Genomic DNA, 14,066 nt, shown 5'->3' with positions numbered 1-14,066 from the left:
CCTCACAATACACCACACACACTATATTTTGTGTACACATACACACATATAATAAAATTATATATATATAAGCCATATGTGTTTACTTTTCAGATTAGACTCATTAATTTTGAAATCACAATGGATGACCGATGTCTTTCTTTGTCCATGTGTGCAGGTACAGGCACACGGTGAGTCTCGGCAGCATGGCAGTCATGTGCCAGTTCTGCAAACCTCCTCAGGCTCTGGAGGCCACCAAAGGCTGCGCTGATTGCAGGTCCAACTTCTGTAACGAGTGCTTCAAGCTGTACCACCCTTGGGGCACACCACGAGCCCAACACGAACACATCATGCCCACACACAGCTTCAGACCCAAGGTAAAAAAAAAAACTTATTCTGAGAGAAGATCAACCCTAATGGGCCACAAACATAGAGAGAGAGAGAGAGAGACAGAGAGAGAGCGAGTCAAACAGATCATCAGTCTGTCTGGAATAACATGAAGAAACAGAACAAACTGATACAGACTCAATCCAGAAGAACTGTGGCAATGTCTCCAAGACACTTCAAGAAACCTTTCTGCAAAGCTACAGTACTGTGAAAAGTTTTAGGCACTTTTTACAAAATTCTGTGAAGTGAGGATGCTTTCAAAAAATAATGTCATAAATAGATTTTATTTATCAACTAAATCATATCAACTTTTTGTGTGACCATATTTTGTGTTTAAAACAGCTTTTGTCCTTATTTTTGTCTGGTATACTTTCACGTAGTTTCTCAGGTAGCTTTGCAGGCAGGTTTCTTCAAGTGTTTTGGAGATGTTGCCACAGTCTTTCTGGATTGAGTCTGTCTCAGTTTTTTCTGTTTCTTCATGTAATTCAAGATGGACTGGATTATGCTGAGATCAGATTTCTGTGTGGAGCACTGGCTGTTGTAAGACTCCATGTTCATACAAAAATCTCGGTGCATTATTCCAAATAATTGCAAAAGAAATGTTTAAAAATGTAATCTGATATTTCATACTGACACACTACAGCAAAAGATAGAAATAACTGACTTAAAACCATTTTTTGTTGATGCAAATATTAGTTGCCTAAACCTTTTGCACTGTAGTGTATGTGCAAAACAGTATTTTGCATTATTTTTATTTATATGTTTGTCCATGTGACAATGGATTCTTTTATATATTTTGAAATCAATACCATGCAAATAATATTTAAATATTGCCCTTTTCCAAAACAGTCGCCACAGATGATTTTTGATATACTGTTGTGGTCTCAAAAGTTCCTCTTAACCACATTTCTTCTTTCTGTCTTTTCCCTTGTCCATTTTTCTTCCTTCATCTCTCTCTCTCTCTCTCTCTCTCTCTTACTCACATGCAGGTATTAGTGTGTGTGGAGCATGAGCAGGAGAGGTTGCTATTTTACTGCAGGTCATGTCAGCGTTTGTTATGCCCGCTTTGTAAACTCCGTCAAGCCCACAGTGGACACAAGATCATGCCTATTGCGCTGGTTTACCAAACACTAAAGGTATCCGTTCCTGACATTAATCCTTAAGCACTCTATACTCTTTAGACTATAAACATTAGAAATATGCCCAACATTCCCTTCTTTCCTGAATAAAAGAAAAATAGTTATTTTGGTAAAAAAATTTTAAGCTCTGCACAGCTCTGAATGATCAGTGGTAGAGAGGAGAGGATTCCTCTCAGTGAGTATGTTTTCATGGACAACAGTATTCAGAATTTAACACGATTATGACAATAATCCGATTAAGAATCTACCATGTAAACAGAGCTTTTTGATTATCTTAATCTGACTATAGTCATACTCGAAGTAAACATATTAAACAATCTATGGCATACGTCATTATGTCCCCACGTGACACCATCCGACGCCCCCTCAGGAATTTCACATTTAATTTCATTTTTCATTTTATGAAAGCTTCAAGTGCAGTTAATTATTTGTACGTGCATACAGATGATTATGGAATTATATTCCGGACATTATTCAAAAGGAATTGCAAATTGTATTTGCAATTGCGTTTTCAATTTCTGAACGCATAAAATGTGACATAATCCAAACGCAAATGAAAATCGCGCCTTACCGTTTGCATTTTCGTTTAAGCGAACGCACAGTGCCTGCCAAATGTAAAATGGAAATGCAAAGTCCGTTTGCAATTATGTTTCCCATATCTTATGAGCTGTGAGCCTGTCATATTTAAATAGCAATATTAATTACCACATTTGCCTGTAAACTGCCAAAACTCAAATGAAATCGCAATTTCTTTTGCATTTGAATTTCCAACGTCTACACGGACACCTGTCAATCAAGTGACAGGGGTGGGGCCATTTTATTGGGCGTGTTTGCATTGGGAAGTGACGTCACTCACAGTCGACGGTAATAAAAGAGGCAATTGATATAATATTTAGTTTCATTTGTAACTAAGTACATTTCTGCTGCTATTATTATGTTTAAACGAAAAATGAAAGGAGGCAGTGGTATTTCATATCCTTTATGTTTTATTGTAAATATACAGTTAGGAAAATTGCAGTAGTCAAGGCGAGCTGACATGTTATCAAGTACGCTGCTGTTTGCAGAATTACCGGACCTGCATCCTCGCAGACATCACACTCCCGGGTCGAATGCACAAAGTCTGAACTACTGATGATGCAAGTCCGAAATCAGCGTACTTTGTATTGAGAAACGCGCGCCGACCTACGTCACCAGTCTATTTGCCTAATCTTCCCGGTGTTACGGTTTATCTGGTTACCGTGTTATCTGGTGACCAATTTCCTGGTTCAGGTCTCCGCTGCAGATGTGCTGGAACGACGGCAGCAGACTCGGCGATTCTGAAAGCACAAACTGACGCGATATTAAGTGTTTAATAAACGCAGACTTGCTCATTGCATGATTCAGATATTCTTGTAAAGATTACAAGTTATAGTATGATCGCCCGTTTCGCGGCTGAAGTAAGTAGGATAAACACAAAATGAAGTCCATGTTGGCGCGGGTTTCGAACACGCGCTAAAAGAATGAACGCCGCACCGCGAGACAAGACACTAACCACCGAGCTACCGATCTACACTGAATCGGTACCAGATCTCTAGATACAAGACAGGACTCTCGGTGGCACATCGTGCAGCTGCTGAATCAAGGAAATGTGACCGTGTGTTGTGACCTTGTGACTTGTGTGTTGTGACTTGTGACCTGTGTTTACATATTATGAAAATAAACCATAGCAGGCACTGACTACATTTTATGGTTCATGATGTTAAAGAACATTTCATAACGTCTCAGACAACTGTACATTTGTGGCTACTGTGGTTTAATTATAAACACTATCGATAACTCATATTTACCATAGTAAAACATGGTACATTTTAGTATGATCGAAGATACAAAAATTCTTCCAGAACAGACTTGTATATGTGCATTCCCAGAAGAGATGAGAAATGGATTCGTGTTCAGCACCACACAAAAGAACATAAAGTGTCAATATCAGGAAACATCTTTTTTAAGTAAAGCTTCACAGGAAAGAAAAGATGAAGTAATTTTAAGACACATCCTTAACCTTATTGGTTATTAAGTATTTAGATGACAAAGTCCACACTAATTAATTAATAATTATTTATTACCGTCGACTGTGAGTGACGTCACTTCCCAAAGCAAACACGCCCAATAAAATGGCCCCACCCCTGTCACTTGATTGACAGGTTTCTGTGTAGACGTCGGAAATTCAAATGCAAAAGGTATTGAGATTCCATTTGAGTTTTGGCAGTTTACATGCACAGTGCAGAGAGAGTGAAAAGGCAAATGTGGTAATTAATATTGCTATTTAAATATGACAGGCTCATAGCTCGTAAGATATGGGAAACACAATTGCAAATGGACTTTGCATTTCCATTTAAAATTTGGCAGACACCGTGCGTTCGCTTAAACGAAAATGCAAACGGTAATGCGCGATTTGCATTTGCGTTTGGATTATGTCACATTTTATGCGTCCACAAATCGAAAACGCAATTGCAAATACAATTTGCGATTCCTTTTGAATAATGTCCGCAATATCATTTCATAGATGATGGCGGCTCTTTTATTTGCCGTCAAAAGGTTGACCACTGCCATTTGTGTATCCTGTTGCAAAAAGAGGCAAAAAGTCCTACACGATATTAATGATGTGTTTAAGGTTTTTACATGTCTGTTCTGCACTTCAGTAATGCGACTAAAATAGGAATACTCTACATGTATTTATTAGATTTCTGTTTACTTTGAATATGTCTTTAGCTGGATTAAGGTAATCAAAAATCTCTGTTTACATGGTAGATTCTTAATCAGAGTATTGTCTTAATTGTGTTAAAATCTGACTATTGTTGTCCATGTAAACATACTCAATGACTCGGCAGCTCTAGGAGAAGCTGTATGGTGTTGTCTTGTTTAACGTAAATGATTCTTGTCACAATCACCAGCTGGAGTTCCCTTGATAATCCCATCCCATACCTCTGTCAGTCAGTCTTCCTTTGCCTGCACTCATCAGCACTCATTTATTGCACCTGTGTCCCATTAGCATGGTTAGCTTACTCTGTATAAGCCCTCACTGTCTTTCATTGCTAAGTCTTGCGTGAGTGTTCTTAACTGAATTTCTAATAGTGATGCAAAGTCCGATTTATTTCCGTTAACCGGTTCAAAAAGCCGATTCATCAGTTCCTGACGTTATCAAGCAATAACGTTGCGATGCATTTCTTTTCTAACAACTCAATGCCATGTTGTTGTATCAATTAAAAATTCAAATAAGCAATTTGTGTCAACACATATTGAAACATTCAAAAAATAAAGTTATTTGTGTATAAAATATTGATGATTATTGCCATCAAATTCACTTAAGTTAATGGTGTTTGTGGTCACAGTTTCATTTGCGGCTCCTTTATGTCAGATACGACTGACTGACCAATACTGACTAGCCTACAGCTTGGATAAGATTTCTCAAAGTTTCACACCCAGGGTTGCCAACTCTCACGCATCTGGCGTGACACTCATGCTTGGACTTCAGTGTGAGATTGATGCTGAAAGCGTGAGTGTCACGCCAGATGCGTGAGAGTTGGCAACCCTGCACACCTAGAACACATTACAGACATTGATGCACAAACGCGGATATGTTCTACATGTCTACAGACTAAAGAATTAATACTGTAAACCTTGTAAGCTCCTTGATTTCACTTAAGCAACTTTAAATATAATATGCATGCACAATAAACTATTGTAAAATTTATAAACATCCCTCAACAAAAAGGTTTTTGCAGGTTTTAATAAAATGTAAATTAATAACATTCATAATAAGCATATTTCCAGTATGCGCCTCAGGCTTTCACAGTATCATCAACTCACTCATCAGAATCGTCGGTAATCCTCTGAAAACTTTGTAATGGCTCATTCGGTTCTTGATGAGTTGGAAGTGCTTCTTCATCTGTGTGTCCTGCGTCATCAAACCGGGAACTAAAGTTCAATTCAGATCTATTTGTGAACAGGCTCGACTGGTTACTTCCTGAGAACCAGCTCTAAAGAACGATTCATTCAAGTACCAGACATCACTTATTTCTAACCCCTTATTTACACTGCACATGTCTGTGGTGTTATGGCTCTGAAGTGGCAACTGGAGCTTATCACAGCCACTCTAGTTTACAATAGCCATGCCACAGCATGTTTCAGAACTTCACGGCTTCACTAAAGATAGGCAGCTATAAAATCCTGTTAATTAAAAAAAATTAATACGAAAAAACTGTGCCGACTCCTGATTGAATTTCACATCAATATATCTTTGCCCGGAAGCCAGAAATTGTATGTGAATTATAGATACAAGATAACTGAGAATGTTTTTTAGACGACTATACACAGCAACTTTTATCCTTGTCATTCATAACTGGAATTTTAAGTATATTAACTTTGCAGTCTACAGCACAACAAAGTAGGACATAGCAAAAAACACAACAATAGACAGAATTAAACCAGACAAAACATACACATTTAGCCAGCTTACTCATGTTATAAAACAAAAAAACAAGAAAATCAACATTGAACAGGCAAATCAATTGGTCTCGTGAATCCTGACGCTTCACTTCTGAAATGCTCCTGGTGTGAGTTGGCACCATGTGGAGGATGGAACAAAACTTTGCAAGAGCCATAACATGTGCAGTGTCAATAAGGGGTACGCCTATTATCCTGGTTCTTGACTTCTGCCTGTTTATCTGGATTACCCAGTTTGCCTCAGACCTGAACTCTGTCATTGTTTGCACTGCCCTTGTTATGACCTTTGCTTGTTTTTGGATTACATTTTCCCTTTAATAAATCCCTCATTGTTAAATCTTTATGTGTTCACAACTGCATTTCTAAGCCTTTTACCCTGGTTCTCTTGTGTCTTGATGTTCTGCCTGTTTATCTTGATAACTCTGTTGGCCTCAGCCTGAACTCTGTCATTGTTTGAATTGCCCGTGTTATGACTTGTTTTGGATTACATTTGTGGATTTTCCCTTTAAAAAATACTGTGTCTGGATCCTCAAACTTTGTGTACCTGTGCAGTTTAATGTCAGTTCTCCATGTTATGAAATCACAGGAGAAGATCACCAAGGAGATGAACTATGTCTTCGCCAATCAGGATTCTGTACAGGCACAGATCACCCAAGTAGAAAGTGGCATCGCTCAGACTGAGGTACACAGCACTGGTGTTTTAATTATACTTTCAGTGTTTGTGAGACATCTCAGGCTATGTGAGTGTTTTTTTTTCAGGTGTTATAAACTTTTAGCAGTTCAAATATAAGGATGTAAATCGCGAACAAAAAAGTGTCTGTCTGTGTGTGTGTATATATATATATATATATATATATATATATATATATACATATATATATATATATATATATATATATATATATATATATATATATATATATATATATATATATATATATATATATATATATATACATACATACATACATAAACATACATGTTTAATATGTAAAGAATATTATTATTATTGATATTTAATTTTTATAATTTTTTAGATTTAACATAATTGCATTTAAATATTTTAAAATAAAAAATATGAATTATAAATAAATCTGTCAATTGATTTAAAAAAATGAATTAATCAAAATTTTTCCCTTAAATTAATGGTGATTAATCCCACCTAACATTAAAGTTTTTAAATATACTTTTATATTGCGATTTTAATCTCCAAATGTATGTCGATACAACATAAATACAGTATATTTTAAATATTTGTGTAATGGCAACTTTTTATGACCGAAGGCGAGTATCTCTGATACCGATATTATTGATTTCTCCATGACCCCCCCCCCCCCAACATTTAACCACTGACTATAGCCATTCAGCATTACAGTATAATTTAGAGCTTTCAATTGAAACATTTATTAGACTATAAAAAATAACAACTTTTAATTTAAGTGAACTTTATTATAATAAGTGTCTTATTTACCTCTGCCTTTCTGCAAGTAGTAAATATATAGAAATTGAACAAAGTTATCAAACACTAAATTCTAAAATAAATCTAGTTGAATCCTTAAATGCTACAAAAGTGATTGATTTCCTCTTTTTCTTTTGTTCTCTGATTAACATACATCACAGCAGCTGGGATATTAGGCTATTTTGTCTGCTTTAAGAGCTGCCACTGCCGCTGCTCTACTAATGAGCTGACCAGTTGAATTGGATGTGTTCTTAAATGTCACTCATATATAACAAATACTTGCATGCACAGTTTTAAGGCAGCATTAATCGCCTTTTTAGAAACTTCAAAACTTAACTGACGACATTGCATGCTTGTAGTTTCTTTTGCGCTTTAATATTAAATGATAGGTTACAACGCGTTGCCACATTTGTGCGTGCAATTGAAAAGCACATGCTACGAGCACAGTATAATGGCTGATGACAGGAAAATACGTTTTTGCTGAAATATGGCCTGACAACATCTAATCTGACTGCAGTTCTCTGTATACTGAACCTCCCTCGTCACCAAGCTCAGCTGACTAGTGCGAAATTAGGGTGCCCTTCTGAAAAGTCTCCTATTTGATGTGGTCGTAAAGATGTTCTGCATCTAAATAAAAGCAATTGTTGTCAAGAAAAAAAGAGACAGAAGCACCAGTTGTGAGTAGGGTGGTCAACCCCTTGCTCTGCCCCTGCGTAAAATATTTTTAACTTGTTAAACTGAAAAAAGTTAATCGCATACATTTTGACAGCACTAATTATAAAATATAAATTAAATACATTAAATTAAATATTAAGATTTAAAATAGTTATGACATTTTAAAAGACATGGTGCTCTTTTCATATCGAAATAAAATGTAAAGGTAACAGGTCACTTTCTCTCCGTGATGTTGCCTTGAGCAAGAAGTGTTTTTTTTTTATATCCTGTTTTTTTAAATAGTGTTTTCAATCAGAATAATTGTAATATTTATTTGTGAAAAATAATGATGACAAAATGTGATGGTGGGGATTACCAAAATTAAATTCAGTGCAATTACATTCAATTACATTTTTGATAAGTATTATAGATTTTTTAAAATATATTTATTATTATTAAATGTAATTAATTTAATGCAGAATTTTAAATATAAAATCTATTAATTGTAAAATATAAACTAAAGTAAACAATTTAATTAAATTATTAAAATATTTGACATTAATGAGGTCTCCTCCTATACATAGTAAAAAAAGAGAATATTTAAAGAAAGTTACAGTTATGCTACACTATATTCCCTTCTATCCTGCTATCCTGTTTAATCGGTGTTCCTCTGTGTTCAGGTGAACAGTGCAGTGGCTAAGGAGCAGTCGAATCAGTGCGTGAGTGAATTGCGCAGTGTGCTGGTGGAGCATCAGGGGGTCTTAGCCATGTTGCTGGAGGGGGCTCGTGAGCAGCGGACAGGGGCTCTGAGTGCACAGCTCTCTGAAAAACAGAGTCTTTTGGAGAACGCAGGGCTGCTCACATACACTCAAGAGCTGCTTAAGGAAACTGACCAGTCATGCTTTGTGCAGGCCGCCAGAGTCACGCACAACAGGTTAGAGTGTATGTTTGTGGGTTACTGTGATTGTGCAAATCTGGTCATTTATGAAATACAAATCCCACAATAGCCTATTGTGTGTTTCCATAGAAACATTTTCAAAAGGAACACAAAATAAATGTGGTACTATTATGTTACACAGGATCACTTAGTATAAAGAAAGCTTCTGTATATTCAAGTTACTTGATTTTTATCTCTTTTTTTCCCCCCTCAGACTGGTTAAAGCAATAGAAAATCTACACCATTTCTCTCTATCTGCTGATCCCTCGTTCAGACACTTTCAGATGGACGTCTCCAGAGAACTCAAAGCGCTCAGCAGCATGGACTTTATACAAGGTTTTCATAAAAACGTGATTTTCTATGTCAAATACAATAATGCATTGAATTCACATTAAATCCAACCTCTTAATTTCCTTCTGCAGCCCCATTGGCTCCTGTGATTGACACTCAAAAGACCTTGGCATATGACCAGCTCTATTTGTGCTGGCGCCTCCCACAAGACTCCGCCCCTGCCTGGCACTACTCAGTGGAGTATCTGAGGAAAGTGGGCGGGGCTGGAGCATTATGGGGCAGAGTCTTGTCTGAAAGAAGCTCAGGAAGTAATGGCACACACTGTTCATGGCAGCGTCTGGATGATGTGGGCGGGACCAGTGCAGTGATTGATAAGCTAGAGATGGACAGTGTGTATATCCTGAGAGTTCAAGGCTGTAATAAGGCAGGGTTTGGAGAGTACAGTGAGGAGGTGTATCTACACACACCTCCTGCACCAGGTAAGACACACACATTCAAATATAAGCACTTGAATCTGAACCCCTTTAAAATATGTTACCCAGACACTTAATTATTTTCCTCCAGCTCCTCAGTTTCTCACATTACTGAAGATGTAAAATAATTGCATATTTTCCACTCGTTCTACTTCTTCGACTTACAATTTACATCCTCAATTTTGATTTTTTTCCATTTATGCATTCATCTATTTATTTATTCTTCCATTCATTCTTCTGCTTATTTTTGTCTTTGTTCGTTTGCTTTTGTCTATCCATCCATTGAAAGATTCGTTGATTCATTCATTATTTCATGCATTCAAGATATCATCTATCCATCCTCCATTTACCCATCAACTGATACATTCACACAGAATTATTCATTCATTCATCTGCATTTTTGTTCATGTTTGGTTGTTTGTCTGTTCACTTGTCATTGATTCATCTGTATCATATTTATTTACTGATTGATTGATTAATTCGTTCTATCCATCTAACCATCCATATGAATTAATTCATCTAGCCATGGACTTATTGATCCATTCATTAACCCATCAATATCACAATTCTATCAAACTGAAACTTGTTGTTTTATTACATGCATGTCATATTTTCTCTTTCTCATTTTCTCTCATACAATTAATTCTGTTTTGGTAGTATGTTTCTCCATGCATATCCACAACTCTCTGACATGTCTCTTTTTGCTCTCCTCTCTGTATTATTTCTCCTTATGTTTCCTGTTGTTCTCCACCTTCCCTTGCTCCCGTTATCTATGCTGTTTCTTTGACTTGTATTCCTGTTTAACTGGAATATATCAGCTGCTTGATCTCCTCTGAATCCTAGAGTCCTGGAATATGTTCAATGTTCCTGCTGTCCTCTCTGTTTCCCCTCCTTTCTTCGAATCCCATTTCTTCTCTTTTACACTTATGCATACATATCCCCCCTCTCTGTTCCTTTTTATATGTTCACTTCCTCATCCTCTTTTCATTTTGTGTCCTGCTCCCTATGACCTGACCTTTCCAACCCTCTCCTCCACTCCATTTCTCCTGCATACCTCAATCTCAGTGTTGTCCTTCTGCCTGGATTCACGCTGGGGTCTACATGCGGAGCGGGTGGCGCTGGGAAAAGGGCAGACATATGCCCGGAGTGTTCCTGGGATGACCCTGTTGCAGGCTGCTGATCGGGCTCTTACCTCATGTGACCTCACTTCTGACCTCCTGGTGGCTGATGTTTCCATCACAAAGGGACGACACTACTGGGCATGCACAGTGGAGCCTGGGTCCTACCTGGTTAAGGTCAACATAGAAAGTAGTACTTTTATTTTAGCAAGGATGCATTAAATTGATCAGAAGTGACAATCAAGCCATTTATAATGTTGCAAAAGTTTCAAATAAATGCTGTTCTTTTCATTTATCAAAGAATCCCGAAAGAAATGTCAGAGATTTTTTTTTTCAATAATATTAAATACACCAGATCAGCATATTAGAATGATGAATGCTGAGAATTCAGCTTTGCATCACAGAAATAAATTACATCCATCCATCCATCCATCCATCCATCCATCCATCTTCTACCGCTTATCCGGGGCCGGGTCGCGGGGGCAGCAGTCTAAGCAGAGAACCCCAGACTTCCCTCTCCCTAGACACTTCCTCCAGCTCTTCTGGGGGGACACCGAGGCGTTCCCAGGCCAGCCGGGAGACATAGTCTCTCCAGCGTGTCCTAGGTCTCCCCCGGGGTCTCCTCCCAGTGGGATGTGCCCGGAACACCTTCCCGGGAAGGCGTCCAGGAGGCATCCGGAACAGATGCCCGAGCCACCTCAGCTGACCCCTCTCGATGTGGAGGAGCAGCGGCTCTACTCTGAGCTCCTCCCGGGTGACTGAGCTTCTCACCCTATCTCTAAGGGATCGCCCAGCCACCCTGCGGAGAAAGCACATTTCGGCCGCCTGTATCCGGGATCTTGTCCTTTCGGTCATGACCCAAAGCTCATGACCATGTAAATAAATTACATGTTAAATATATTAAGACAGTTTACTATTAATTTTAAATTGTAGTGATGTTTCAAATAGTTACTGTTCATATGGCATTTTTGATCAAATAAATGCAGCCTTGGTGAGTATAAGAAGCTTCTTCTTTCATATACCTTCCCCTGTGAAGTAATATGAAAAAGTACGCCAAATTACTGAATATGGTTTTATTTTCAAGAATTTACTTTTGAATTCAGCTTTTTCTTTGTTATATCGTTCTGACATTTTTTTTTACTTTATTCCATAGTATATATATATAAGTATAATTAATTTATATTTATAAATTGCATTTTTAGTGTATTAATATATTAGTACGTAAGTATGTCTAAAAAATGTGAATTTTAAAACGAGTTGTTTTCTCTGTGTGTAGGTGGGAGTGGGTGTTGAAGCAAAACTGCAGGAGTGGTTCCATCTTCCACAAGACATGGCAAGTCCACGGTGAGGAGAAAATTAAGCATTTAAGAGCTGACTAACTCACAATGACTTGGCAATATTGTTGAGGAATCTGTCTTTTCCCTTCTATTTGTCTCTGTAGGTACGATCCAGATAGTGGTCATGAAAGTGGCGCAGAGGATGCTCAGGACTGTCCTCCATTCTGTTTCCTCACAATGGGCATGGGCAAGATCTTACTGCCCAAGTGTGGGGCATCTAACATTTCCTCTGTTCCCCTCACTGCCCCTTTACCACCTCGCCTCGGACTGTGTCTGGACTTTGAGAAAGGGCGGCTCACTTTTTACGACGCACACTCTTTGCGAGTGCTGTGGGAGGGGACTGTAGATTGCTCTGCACCTGTTTGCCCAGCGTTCTGTTTTATTGGTGGAGGTGCCCTGCAGCTGCAAGAGTTAATAGCCAATCGCAGTACAGAGCAGAACCCACCTAGAAGAGTGACCATCCAAACACGTGCCACCGACGCGGGTCACTAAACCGTCTGATCGCTTTGAACCTAGTCAAATCAGCACCTTTAAGCAAATCTTCTTTTATCGTTTTCTATAGACTTTTTTTTACCTGCTTCTTTAGTAGCTAATGATGCAATGATTGATTGTATTTTATATTAAGATTTGTTTAATTTCAAAGGATAGACCTTAAAAAGTGGTCATGGATGCTAACAACATGTAGCATGCTAACAACATCACTATTAAATAATGAGCAAAAGTGTGTTTTTATGGCCACAAAATCAAAGATTCCAATTGTGTATGATTCAGGTTCACTCATAACACACTCATTTTGTAAAATCAAATGATTCCTCGCTATTTTCAAACTTAATTTCCAGCATTGTTAGCATGTGCACTGCTCACTATGGGTGTGCTAATAGTAAACACCTTGATTTATTCATTAACAGTATATTGTGCTCTTTACAGGAATGTTGCAATACCTCAAAATGTGATTGCGTTGCAATTTAAATCCACTGGAGACAGTTTATGGCTGTCTTGTTGGTCAGACATTTTGTATTGGCGTCAGTACACGTCCTGTGCATTGAGACCTTGTCTGTTTGGTTTGTTTAGGCCAAAACAGGGCTAATGGAAGCCTTTAGCAAGCAAAACTAAAAGAACAACCGTGTAATGAAAAGAACCTGCTTTTGTGAGATGTCTAAATGTGCCTGCTCTAATGTTATACAACAGACTTTCCCATTTGAATGTCCTACATAATAATCTCCAAAACAAAACCGTCTGATACACCTCATACTACTTTCAGCCTTTTTTCATAATCATGACTGTTATGGTCATGTGTTATTTTTATTTAATTTTATTTTTTTGCGGATTGGGTACGGTGAGAACAAATTAGTGGGTGAAGTTTAATTTCAGAACTGGATGCTGCTTATGACCGTGCAACTGTCAGTCATTAGTGTGTCTGTGTGTGTGTGTGTGTGTGTTGTTAAAAGGAAATTTTGAATTGTATACTGAATGTCAGTTGCATTTAGAGTGTGTGTGTGTGTGTGTGTTTGATATGTTATTGCAATAAAGATAGTTGCTGAAAGCTCTAGTTTGGCCATTTTCTGCTATTTGGACGCATTGTTGCAGATTCAGGTCTCTTTGTGTGGATTTATATTGATGTTGAGGATATTTTGTAGCATTTATTAAACATGCTGGTCCTTGGAAAATTGGCAAAATGTTTGTAAAAGACAAAAATGGCAGAAGTGAATTAAAGCAAAAACGTTTCTCACTTGTATTGTTTTCATGCCCCTTGATTTTTACCCTGAATAAGAAGTTTTCACCGAACACATTTTTGCATTCCACTGTTCTG

At 37.7% G+C, this 14,066-nt stretch overlaps 1 protein-coding gene and 1 pseudogene across 1 annotated transcript in view; one reads left to right on the top strand and one right to left on the bottom strand.

Annotated features, from left to right (window-relative positions):
* LOC132102988 (tripartite motif-containing protein 46-like) overlaps positions 1–12,833 on the top strand; it is a 15,877-nt pseudogene extending 3,044 nt beyond the window's left edge.
* The window catches only part of LOC132102990 (protein S100-A1-like), a 207,260-nt gene that overhangs the window by 11,325 nt on the left and 181,869 nt on the right, over positions 1–14,066 (bottom strand). The gene's annotated exons all lie outside the window — the stretch shown is intronic.

Source organism: Carassius carassius, chromosome 24 (assembly GCF_963082965.1).
Source record: "Carassius carassius chromosome 24, fCarCar2.1, whole genome shotgun sequence".
NCBI classification, from domain to species: domain Eukaryota; kingdom Metazoa; phylum Chordata; class Actinopteri; order Cypriniformes; family Cyprinidae; genus Carassius; species Carassius carassius.
The sequence above is the reverse complement of the archived record's forward strand: the minus strand, read 5'-3'. Positions and strand labels throughout refer to the sequence as shown.